Source organism: Pezoporus occidentalis, unplaced genomic scaffold (assembly GCF_034315485.1).
Source record: "Pezoporus occidentalis ecotype Australia unplaced genomic scaffold, CSIRO_AGI_Poc_V1 ctg203, whole genome shotgun sequence".
Lineage (NCBI taxonomy): Eukaryota > Metazoa > Chordata > Aves > Psittaciformes > Psittacidae > Pezoporus > Pezoporus occidentalis.
The window spans coordinates 1297733-1308895 of NW_026913889.1; positions in this window are offsets into that span (position 1 = coordinate 1297733).

Sequence of the window (11163 nt, forward strand, 5' to 3'; positions counted from 1 at the left end):
ACTTATCAGTTGCCAGCCAGAATTCTAGAATTCAACATCGACTACTATTTCTGAAAACACTTGGCATTTATGAGAACTTGCACAGCAAAGTTATAGCACTCCCCACACTGTAATCCTGCCTCACCAGATACACAATTTGAGTTATAATAGCCATTTCTTAATTATTCTGTAACTCAGTTTCTATTTAGAGCACTCTGATGGGCTTTGCTTGTGCTATGAGAAACATTCTTCAGCCACCTCATCCCATTTAGAGAGCTGGTATTGCCAAGAACTAAGAGCGTAAAGCTCTTTCCTATACAGCCAAGAAGAGTTATCTGCATTTTTAGGACTTGTGTATCCTAGCCTGCCTGAAGCTATGGAAAAAGGAAATGAGGAAATACAACACTAGCCAAAGGTGAGAAATTGAATGTATCAAGATAATGACAGCTAAAACAGCAATAACTGCTCAGAAACTCTGTGATTTCCTAAATCTTAGAGAGGAAAAGAAGATAAATATATATATATATGAAAAAAATTAAACAGTTTCTGAGAAGGTGGTGATTCAGTCCTCATAGTGCCTCTCACAAAGAGCAGTCGAAAGGCCTGAGGGATACATCTGGGAAAGCAAGACACATCCAACATTTGAAAGAATGAAAGGGACTAGGTGAATAGACTGGGCATTGTTTCCCTGGGATGTAATACCTCTGAGTGAATAAGGGGAGGGGAGGGAGTTGTTAAGCTGTTTTGAATTAGCCGTTGGTCCCAGAAACCTAGAGAGGCTTCTGTCAGATACCTAAATGTTTACAGGCTCCACCACAAAGGCAAGTCTGGGGCTGCAAATTTCAAGTGCAGGATAGTACAGGATGTAGGTATAAAACTGCAGTTTGCAGGTAGGATGAAAGGCTGCTTATTTACGTAGAATGTTTGCAGCCAAAGATAAAGGTCATCACTGTGTTACACAATTAGAAGCCTTAAAGGTACAGCAAAGACAAGAGGCAGAGTCTGATGGAGTTGATGTCATGATTTGTCATTACAAGGGCAAGAAGTAGAGAGAAAGATCAACAAGGGAAATTGCAACGGATGTTTTTCAGAAATACAAGATATTATGCATCTATGTATATCGGCATGAGGAAGAAGCTCAAAGGGAAAAGAGAAAGCTATAAGCTCAAAAGGGGGGGGTGGAGAGAAATGTGATGGAGTAAAAAAAAAAGATAAATAATCATGAAATCAGAAAACCTAAGCAATGAAGAAATAGATTAAAATAATATATATCCCTATATGTACATATATAGGGTATGCATAAATTGATCAGCAGAAACCCTACTGGAAGTGAAGTTTGCACATAACTTAAGGTCACTCATGAAAGATCTGGAAGTAGATGTCAAAGATGGAAACAGCACAGCAAGTCTCTGGGGAGTTTGTAAGGTGATGTAAGAGGTCAGAACTGACTGTCTTCCCCATGTTAGCATTTATCAGTGCAGGAAAAATTAAAAAGAAATGCATAATTTGAGAGCGAAAAAACAAACAAACAAAAAAACCCACCAGACAACAAACCAAATAAATCAGAAGAAATCCAAAATAAGACTGGAAATTAATCCAAAAAAATAGAAATAAACTAAAATAGAAAAATAAATATGAAACCAAATATACTGTCTTATCCAATATGTTAGTAATATATTTCTATCAGAAAAAGAAATATTTTTAACTGTATATATATACATTTATAAACATACAGATATATATGATCACTTCGAAATAGAAACTTTGTTTCATATATTTGAAATATGATACCATAAAAGTAGAAGAATTTGTAAGAATGACTTAATGTTTACTGTTAGCTGTTACTTAAGATACTTGTGCAAGACTTCAGGACTTAATTTTGCTACACAGAGAAACTGCAGAAATCCAGGCATTTTGATCAGAACTCATTTCTTTAACAGAAGACAGTGAAAAAATACTTCAATTTGAGATTGGTAGTGCTTTCTGCAGCAAGGTTTGCTTCATGAACATATGAATTTAACAAATCTGTAATAATTTACAAGCATGGTCCTGGATTCAACAGTTCATAATCATGCTCTAAGAAGCAGACTCTTGTAAGACTGCTGGTACCACTCTTCATTGTGGTTTTAAAATGTAGGAGCTTTCATATTGCCCTCCATGAGATAAAGAGCTCAGACATTCTAATAAGAAAAACCTTAAGAGATTAGAGAACAAAGGAGGAAAAAAAACAAACAACCCTAAATAAAAAAAAAAAAAAACTAAACCAAAAAAAAAAAGTCTGCACAGAGTGACAAAGTCAGCCTGACAAAACACCTGAAATTGAGCGCTGTTCAGAAACATTTGTCTGCAGTGGTGCATCCCAGCCCAGATGGATCAGTATGGATCTTACTGATCACCACAGAGAAATTTGTTGTAAGGTATTTAATGCCTTTAAAATATGTGGAGCAAGAAAGAGCACTGCTGCCCTTGGGGATTCTTCCCTTCACGGGTACAATAAGCAAGAATATTTGCAGTACATCTCTGATAAAATCAATTTACACCTCTTGTATAGCCAACAGAGAAAAAGGGTAATTACAGCAACATACTATCCTCTTCCTAAAGTCAACAACTGAAACAGATTAAAAGAATCTTGCCCTAAAATTAAAAATGCCTCTAAAAAGATGACATGGTTACATATTCCTGCATTGCAAACATCCATATTCAAATAGAGATGAAGATACGCATGGCTGTTTCTTTACACCTTCACTATGCTGTAGAAAGCCCCGCAGACTAATCACCTACACTAAGTAGTTCAATTAATCACTTAATTACTTTTTCTAGAACACATATCACATGAAATGTAGCTGACTCCTATTTCCCTGATGTCCAGTTTGTCCTCTAAAAACAAGCAGGCCTAAATTTTCTCTCCATCTCCTTTTTATGTGAAAGTCTTTTCACGTTTTTCATGCGTCCTATTATTTTTCCTATTCAATTCAGATTTGTATTACAGGCCATTTGCCTTTACATTTTACCTACGTGATTAATTCCCTACACTAAATCTAAGCTCTAAGCAGAGATAAACAGGTGAGTATAAGGCACTTCTGTTGGTTTGCCAAGAAAAATATCCATTTTGCATACATATCAATGTGTGAGTAGATTAAAATATGTTGTTTTGGTAAATTTGTTGAATTTCCATTTCCAACAACCCATACTTTAAAATGCAACTAGTAATTTTCAAGGTCTAACTTCAGGCTTCACAAATAGCCAAAATTTCAGCCTGTATGTTTCCCCCCTAATAAAACAATTAAAATATTTTTGGCTTTCCTAGGCAAAGTATTCAGAATGCGCATTACAACTTAAATTACAGAAACATAGGTTGCAGCAATCTTGATAACTCATTGTAGGATAAGGTTCATAACAAATCAGCAAGCACAAGTAATACAAACCATATTGAGAGTAGATACTGAGGCAATCAGGGAGCTTAGGCAAGTTGTTCATTTTCAGTTTGTTCCTTCTTCTCCCACAGCAGCTTCCCTGTTCTCAGTCATATGCTTTTACACATAGTTTTATAAAAGACAGATAAAATCTATATTTTTGAGAAGGATTTTCCTGTTCAAGTAAAGCAACACAGAAATGAAAGTAAAAAATTACCCTACAAAGAAATGAGAAGCGCTTGTCTTTGGAAAAGGCAAGGGAGGTATATCATGGAACATTTGTAGGTGAAAAACATGCAGGGGGCAGAGAGGAAGAATGAGTGGCAGAAATGTCTGCAGGTAACAAAAATTCTCCAGGGCAGTTTGCTATAAGGTAAAATATCACTTAAACATCTTCTGTTTCCAAATGCTACAACTGCCCCAGTTATTCTTGCAAGCCTAGATTATGTTTCTCATTATGTAAAATCTTCCAGCCCCATCTTTCTCTCATGTTTTCAGTAGTAATACAGAAGGACACATTGAATTGTCACCATGAGTCACTCACAAACCTTCGAGTCATTCTTTTATTAACATAACTTTTTCACCTCATAAAGCACACAAAAAAGGCAACATGCAGGCTGCAAGAAGATTCTTATTTTTTTTCAGTGTTCCACATATTTTTGGGGGGTCACAGTTTAATGACTCTTTCTTAAGAAACATCCAGATGAAAAAATATTTTTTCCCCTTTAGCTTTGAAGGCTGCTTTCTTTACTTTATTTGCCTTAATTTCATCACTTCCCAATGGCCAAAATCAAGTTTGGCTGAGCATGTTTCCTGCAGTCAACTTCTGGCTTTGGAAACTGTTTTCTGACAGATGTGAGAATCCTTTGACCTTTTAGCTTTAGAATATTTCATGATGAATGATTCAAACATTCCTTTCTAGCCTTCCTTATACAAACACATCAAAGTTACTGTTTTTTAGAGTTTTATCTGCAATGAAAATAAATCATTTACTGTATTTATTGCTATTATGAGTTTGCTACACTATTCTTGATGGGAAAAAATAAAAGATCAGCTATGACCTGATTGCCAGTAGCTACCTATCCACAATGCACCTGTACAAAAGCTCTAGCTTCTCCTGACAAGCAGGGTAGCAGGGTTCGCAAAAGTTTTTGTAAAAAGGAAGATAAAAAAAAAAAAAGGAAACCCCAAAAAAACACCCACAAAATCCTCATACTTGAGGGAGCCGATTCTGTTCTGATTTATCCCAGAGGCAGATTTACCATAATATGTAATGCTGGAAGATAACGATGTAGGGGTCCCTCAAGACCAATGACCCAAGCTGAACAGTATCTTTTAGCAATTCACAGGTAAATTTAGAAGGCTTCATTGAGGCCAGATAGCAATTTCTTGATGAGGCAGCAACTCTACCACATGATTCTCCAGTGGTGTTCTCTGTAGGGTCATGTTCTGCGTTAGAATAAATCATTGGCCTTCTTGTAATATATTTAGAACTTGTTTTGGTTTGGACTTCACAGTTTTAAGTTAAAGAAGCAATTGATTCAAGGAAACACCACAGACAGGCTGAAGATAAGAAGACTGAATTTACTGTCTTTATTTTCGTACACTGCCTCAGAGGAAATCCTACGTTAGTCAGAGTTCTTTTTTTCCCCCCTTCATCCATATCATTCTCCTGAAGAGAATAATTTTTCAGATTCTTCATCTGCAGTCTTCTCACACAGAGCTTCATCTTGCAATTCGCAGATGAACCTCCATTTCCAGAAACATCATTCTGTGGCCTGTGTGACAGCAAAATACTGAAACAGAGGCAGTGCTCACTTTATTTCTTCATGGGCTGCTGGGAATCAGTTTTATTCTTTGCCAAGACTTAGAGAAACAAGAATTGTCCTAACTCCGTCTTTCATTAACAACAGTTCCAATAGCTCATTAACAACTTTCCTGAGCAGCCTGTTCCAATGCTTGACAACCATCTTGGTGAACAAAATTTTCCTAATATCTAATTTCAACCACCCCCGACACATCTTGAGGCTGTTACCTCTTGCCATGTCACTTGTTACTTGGGAAAAAAAAAACAGGTAGCTCCTCTCTCCATCCTCCTTCCAGGTAGTTGTAGAGAACGCCTCCCCTGAGCTTCCTTTTCTCTGGACTAAACAGCCTCAGTTCCCTCAGCTGCTCCTCATAAGACTTGTTTTCTAGACCCTTCACCAGCTTCCTTGCCCTTCTTTAGGCACACTCCAACACCTTTCTTGTAATGAAGGGACCAAAACTAATACCACTAACAATCAAAATGCTATATACCACGTGACTAGTATGCAGGGCCAAAACTGTTGTGCTAACATGCTCTTACATTTGACTGACAATGGAACATATGCACCACACAAATGCCAGCAGAACTGCTCGTTGGCCACTTTGTGGTGAGAAAGCACCAGGCAGATAACTTGAAATCTCCTGAAGGAAAAAACTTTGATCATATGGGAAACATTATCAGTGGGAACCTCCAGTATGGATGATCATTCTTTTCTCAAATGATTTGGGGCTGAGGGAAGTCTTACTCATTCACATTCTTTCATCTTACAGACAGAAGATATGAGCAAGACAGATATGTCCAGCGTCTAGTGCTACATTCCCCTTTGTATTCCATTTTCTTCCAACTATTCCTTAATAATTTACACCCTTTGACTCTCTCATAGTTATTTTACTGAGGAAAGTACCTCCAGGATCTGATCTTCAGCAATCATAAATGATTTGTGAAAGACTGAGTAATTTTCTTAAGAAATTTTGCAAATAATAAAATATATTTTAACGCTATGTCTGGAAAGAGCTGCAACAGCATCTGGCAATCCTGAGTACAGCATAAGAAATGGAAAAGAGAGAGAGAGAAAGAAATACCTCTAACACATTTGGGGTTTTTATCCTCCTCAAAAAGGAGACATAGAAACATTGGTAATAATTTTCTGAAAGCATTAGCTCCAAATTCAGCAATAGTTAATAAATACACTTCTAATACACTAATTACTTAAGTATGGGAAAATGTGTTAAGAATTATTATCTTACACATTTATTTTTTTTTTCCTGTATACATGCATTATCAACCACTGCTAGAGGCAAGATAGTTTCTTATTGGATTTTGGCCTGGTGCAGTTGTCAGGGGAAGATGCAAACCCAGATTAGATGTGATGTGCAAGTGTAGAGGAAGTGGGGCTATTTGACTAGGCAAGGGATGACAAGAGCACCAACCCATATTATTGGGGAAAGACAGCATCTTTATATCCTCAGCAGAAACACTGCAATGCTCTCTGCTTCCTCAAGAAATCCCTTACCAACCATCCCAATTGTTTCTGCCATACCTCTTCTAAGAGAGGTAAAATAAGAAAAAGGTAGCTGCCTGTCTTTTCCTCCATACCTCTCAACCTCAACCTTTACCTATAACAGTCTTTCAAAAGGTGGCAATATGATCCAAGCAAGGCAGGCAACCCTGGGTAGGTCACGGGCAGGTTGCAAAAGTTACACTACATGATTAGTACAGTCTGCAGCAAGCTCCACAGTCTGTTCTTTCCGAGAGCAGAGACTGCACTCGGTCTCTGTACTTCTTCCCTGTCTGTGTAACTTCACTGCCTTTGCACAGAGTAGCCTAAGAGGCTGTGATAGCATAGAAAGAAGTCAAAACTCCATTATGATCTTCTTGAGATTAGACCAAAACAGGACAAGTGAAAACCATGCAGGTGACATTGTTGCCAATAAAGTCAATGGCTAAATCATTACAGCCTTTAGGCAAAAAGGACCTAAGGCAACCAAATTGGCTTCCTGGCCTTCATTTTCTACCTGAAAAAGTATGTGAGCAAATTTTCCTGTGAGAGAAATAGTCTTTGACAAGCTGACAACTGAAGTGGGAACCCACCTTATTCACATTCCTTTAATTTTACATGCTCCTTTTAATTACCTCATGTCCCATTTATGTCCATGTTAAAGGCCACATAACTGAACAGGAAGCTGAAGAAATAAAATAGAAATCTGGGATACTAAATAAGTGTGGCTGAATTAAAACTAGAGAAAAATCCTATCTTGTGTTGGCGAAAAAGAAAAAAAACAGAGGGCTTCCTGCCTCTTATAACCTTTATATTGGAAATTGCTCTGAGGCTTCAGCTGCATAAAGGTTATTGACAATTCTTCCACTGGCAATATTAAAAAAGAGTTAAACCTCAGACTCTCGGCTGTAACTGCCACTTTATGCCTTTGTTGCTTTTAGCCTATTTTAAGTGCATTACACAATGTGCGACACAAGGGACTCCACAAAATGTATCTGGAATTTCATTTTTATTGTTTTGTGTCATCTAAAAGTTGAAAAAATTAAATGCTTGCAGCTCATATTCAGAACTAAAGCTCCTTTACTGTAAAATGTTTAATTAAATTGCTGCCCTTATTTCATTTGTATTCATTTGATACTATTTTTCTACAGCACAATACATCAAGTAACACCACTATTCTTTTTCAGTGAATTTTCTGCTACATTAGAGCTGTTGCGATATCTTTTTCTCTGTATATTTCTTATATGTACAGTGCACAGCTTTGTTTCACTATGCTGAAATACTAGAGAGAATAAACAAGTGCACAATAAACATGTTAGATCTTATTAGGTCCTGACTTCTAGCTGTTTTAAATTAACACAGTTCTGTGGCAATTCACATAACCATAATGATTTAAATTAGCTACTAAGTTTCACAAATATTTTCTTAAACATCCAAAATATTTTACAGCCTAATATAAAGGCTAAAACTCCAGTCTCCTACCAGAATTACACTTGTCAAGTCTCATCAGACTCTTGCAGAAGTGCTCAGAGCACAATTCTGACAAGCAGAGCAGGGTATATCTTACAGATGATGAGCCATGCTGCACTTTTCAGCCAGTTTTCTCATTTCCTTGCAAGCATGAGTTTTTTCTTCCTCTAAGTCCCAGGCTAAATGTCTGTGAAGGTCACCTTCAAAATTAGGACACTGGAAAGTTGGAGAGGAATCTTGTAAACAGGGCTGCAGAGACTTTTGAACATTGGTTTTGGTGTGAATGGGTTCATTTGACCACAATTTTTGTTTGTTTTATTTAATGAAAGCACGAGTGCCCAAGGAAATGAAACTGGACCAACAGCCAAAATCCTGACAACACAAATTAGTAATCGGATGAAAAGTATTTAAACTCTGGCAATCACATCAAATTGGGTGGCTGCAGATACACCTAATTTCTCAAAGTTGTGAGAAGGGAAGGGAAGTGAGATTATCATCTTATTCATAAACCTCAGAGTTCACTCTGATTTACAGAAGCAATTTTCTCCTGAGCACTAGTAATTTTTGAGGAAGTGCTATTAAGTAATTAGTCAAAGATATTTTAGGAAAATAAAATACACTGATGTAACTTAGGGGTTTTTTGGTTTTAGGGTTTTTTTGTTAATAAAGCTAGAATATTCTCAAGGAAGCATGATCTAACAGTTCTAAATGTTATGCAAAATAAGTCAACTACTTTGAATACTGTTCTTGTACTAATTTCTACGGAAGAAAATAAGATGCAGTGAGTTTTGAATACATATTAAAATAACAGGGAAAGAATTACAATTATTCATTAAGCATTTCTATACTAGGGAAGCCCTGGCTTTAATTATAATCAGCAAAGAACATGGATCTATAGGCTTGATTCAACAGAACTTGCAGGTCTTCTATCAGTGTATGGATATAAGTGCAAATTAAAACTAATGCACTGCACAATTCTGTGAGCAAGGAGAGTTCTATAAGCTTTGAATCATACTTTGTAGAATCATAGCTACTAAGAGTCATCCTGTGAGCATGTGCAGCTAAAAATATTCTTCATTGAAAGCTGAGACAAGGAAAAGGCTGATTAATGACAAAAGCTTCCAGAACTGTTCAGCATGCAAGTTATACCCAAGATACTATTACTTCCTCTATACTTATGTGAGTACAAATTCAGATCATAAATCCTAGGCACAAGGCAATATTACATTTTACACAAGAGACAGTGGATGATTCTGCCAATGTATAATCAGTGTAGCTAGGCTAAAAATAAGCAAACATTGTAATAGCATACAGCTATAGACAAACAACGTAAAGTCCATCCACATTTCACTCGTATGCTTCAAAAGTCAATCTGGTGAGTCCAGTATCTTTTGTTTACAGAAATACATACTCCTTAACTGCTTGGTTGGTTGGTTTTTTAATTCACCACCACCTTATGCTGGACTACCGATATAAATAAAGCAAAGCAAGAGCTTTCTGCAGAGTCACAGGGGGGAAGTAATCAGATCGTCCACTACACAGTGCATCTTTGTTTACTTCAGAGGCATGAAAATGTACAACAATTCATGCTTGAAGTAGGTCAAAGAAGGATGAAGCTGGCGCAAACAGCTGTGAATCTCCTATGGGTTTCTCTGTAAAAACGGGCACTACAGCCATAATTAGGGCAGATCTGTTATTTAACTCTGAGCTTCCTTGCCACAGAATTTTAAGCGAAATAAACATAAAATATCAAGATCAGATGATCTTGATAGAAATCAGTCACGTTTGCAACTGCTGTTACATTGACATCTTTACAAAGCCATGTGTTCTTTTGGCGGAGGACCGCCTGTCAAAAAACCACGCATGGCAGCTGCTAACAATGCCAATTCACTCATACAAAATGACAGAACCAAATGACTATTGTTATAAAATTTATAGGGCAGTATCCAAGATGTAGGTTCTTACACGACTTTGAGATTGCCCTACTCAACTACTTTGTCCCAAAAAAAATCATGTTCCACTGATAAAGGAGGATTTTCTTCAGAAAGCTTATTTAAACACACCAGAAGTGACTGTAACATCTCTTGATGCCTCCCACATTCCCCTTTCTTGCACAACTATACTATCACATCTACCGTAAACCATTTTCTCAAAGACAGGCCTTATCTGCTTCTTGCCAAGGGAGAAAAAAGGAAGGGGGAACAACCAAAACAAAAAAGATTGCAACTGTATTACTTCCCCACCACAGTTCTTCCAGCCTCCCAGAAGACCCTGAATAGATCATCCTTTTCATCCAACTTGTTAAAATATGCTGCTGTCATTTTTCCATGTGGTTTACTAAACAACCAAAAGCACATCTTAAAATATGTTTGTTTCCCATCTATGTTAAAAGAAAACAGAATGTGTCTGAGAGTCAGCACCTAAATTAATCAGATGAGAATATTCCTTCACAAAACAGTGGGGTGACTACCGTCTCTTCTTTTCCCTTTTTTGTCTACCAAGAAGCTCCACAGATGCCACTGAAAACATGAAGTGATCCATTTCTATCAGAACTGGGTGGAGCAGTGTACATAGATGACTACTCATGCTGTCTACCTGAATCATCCCGTTACTTCACCCAGCAGGTAACAGCAGCCATGACAGATGTCAAGAAACAAGAGGAGAAGGGAAGAACAGGATTCACACACACACAGCTGACTTGAGATACGAGTTGGAGACCTCTGAATGTAACATGTTGCTGCTGGTGCTGTAACTTGTTCTTCCATTTCTGCACTTCAACAGACAGATGGTTAATGGGGAAGCTACCTAGTCTGACTCATACATCCAGAGATCACAGTAATTTTCTTTCTGTGTTTCCTTATTCTTACAAAGGAAAGAAACATTCCACAGTGGGAGCAGAAAGTACCATTTGTATATCTAGATTTATCCATTAAAAAAAGCTTCAATATTGCAATTTAATAGCTTATGAAACATTCCGGGGCTGGGGAATTGAACTG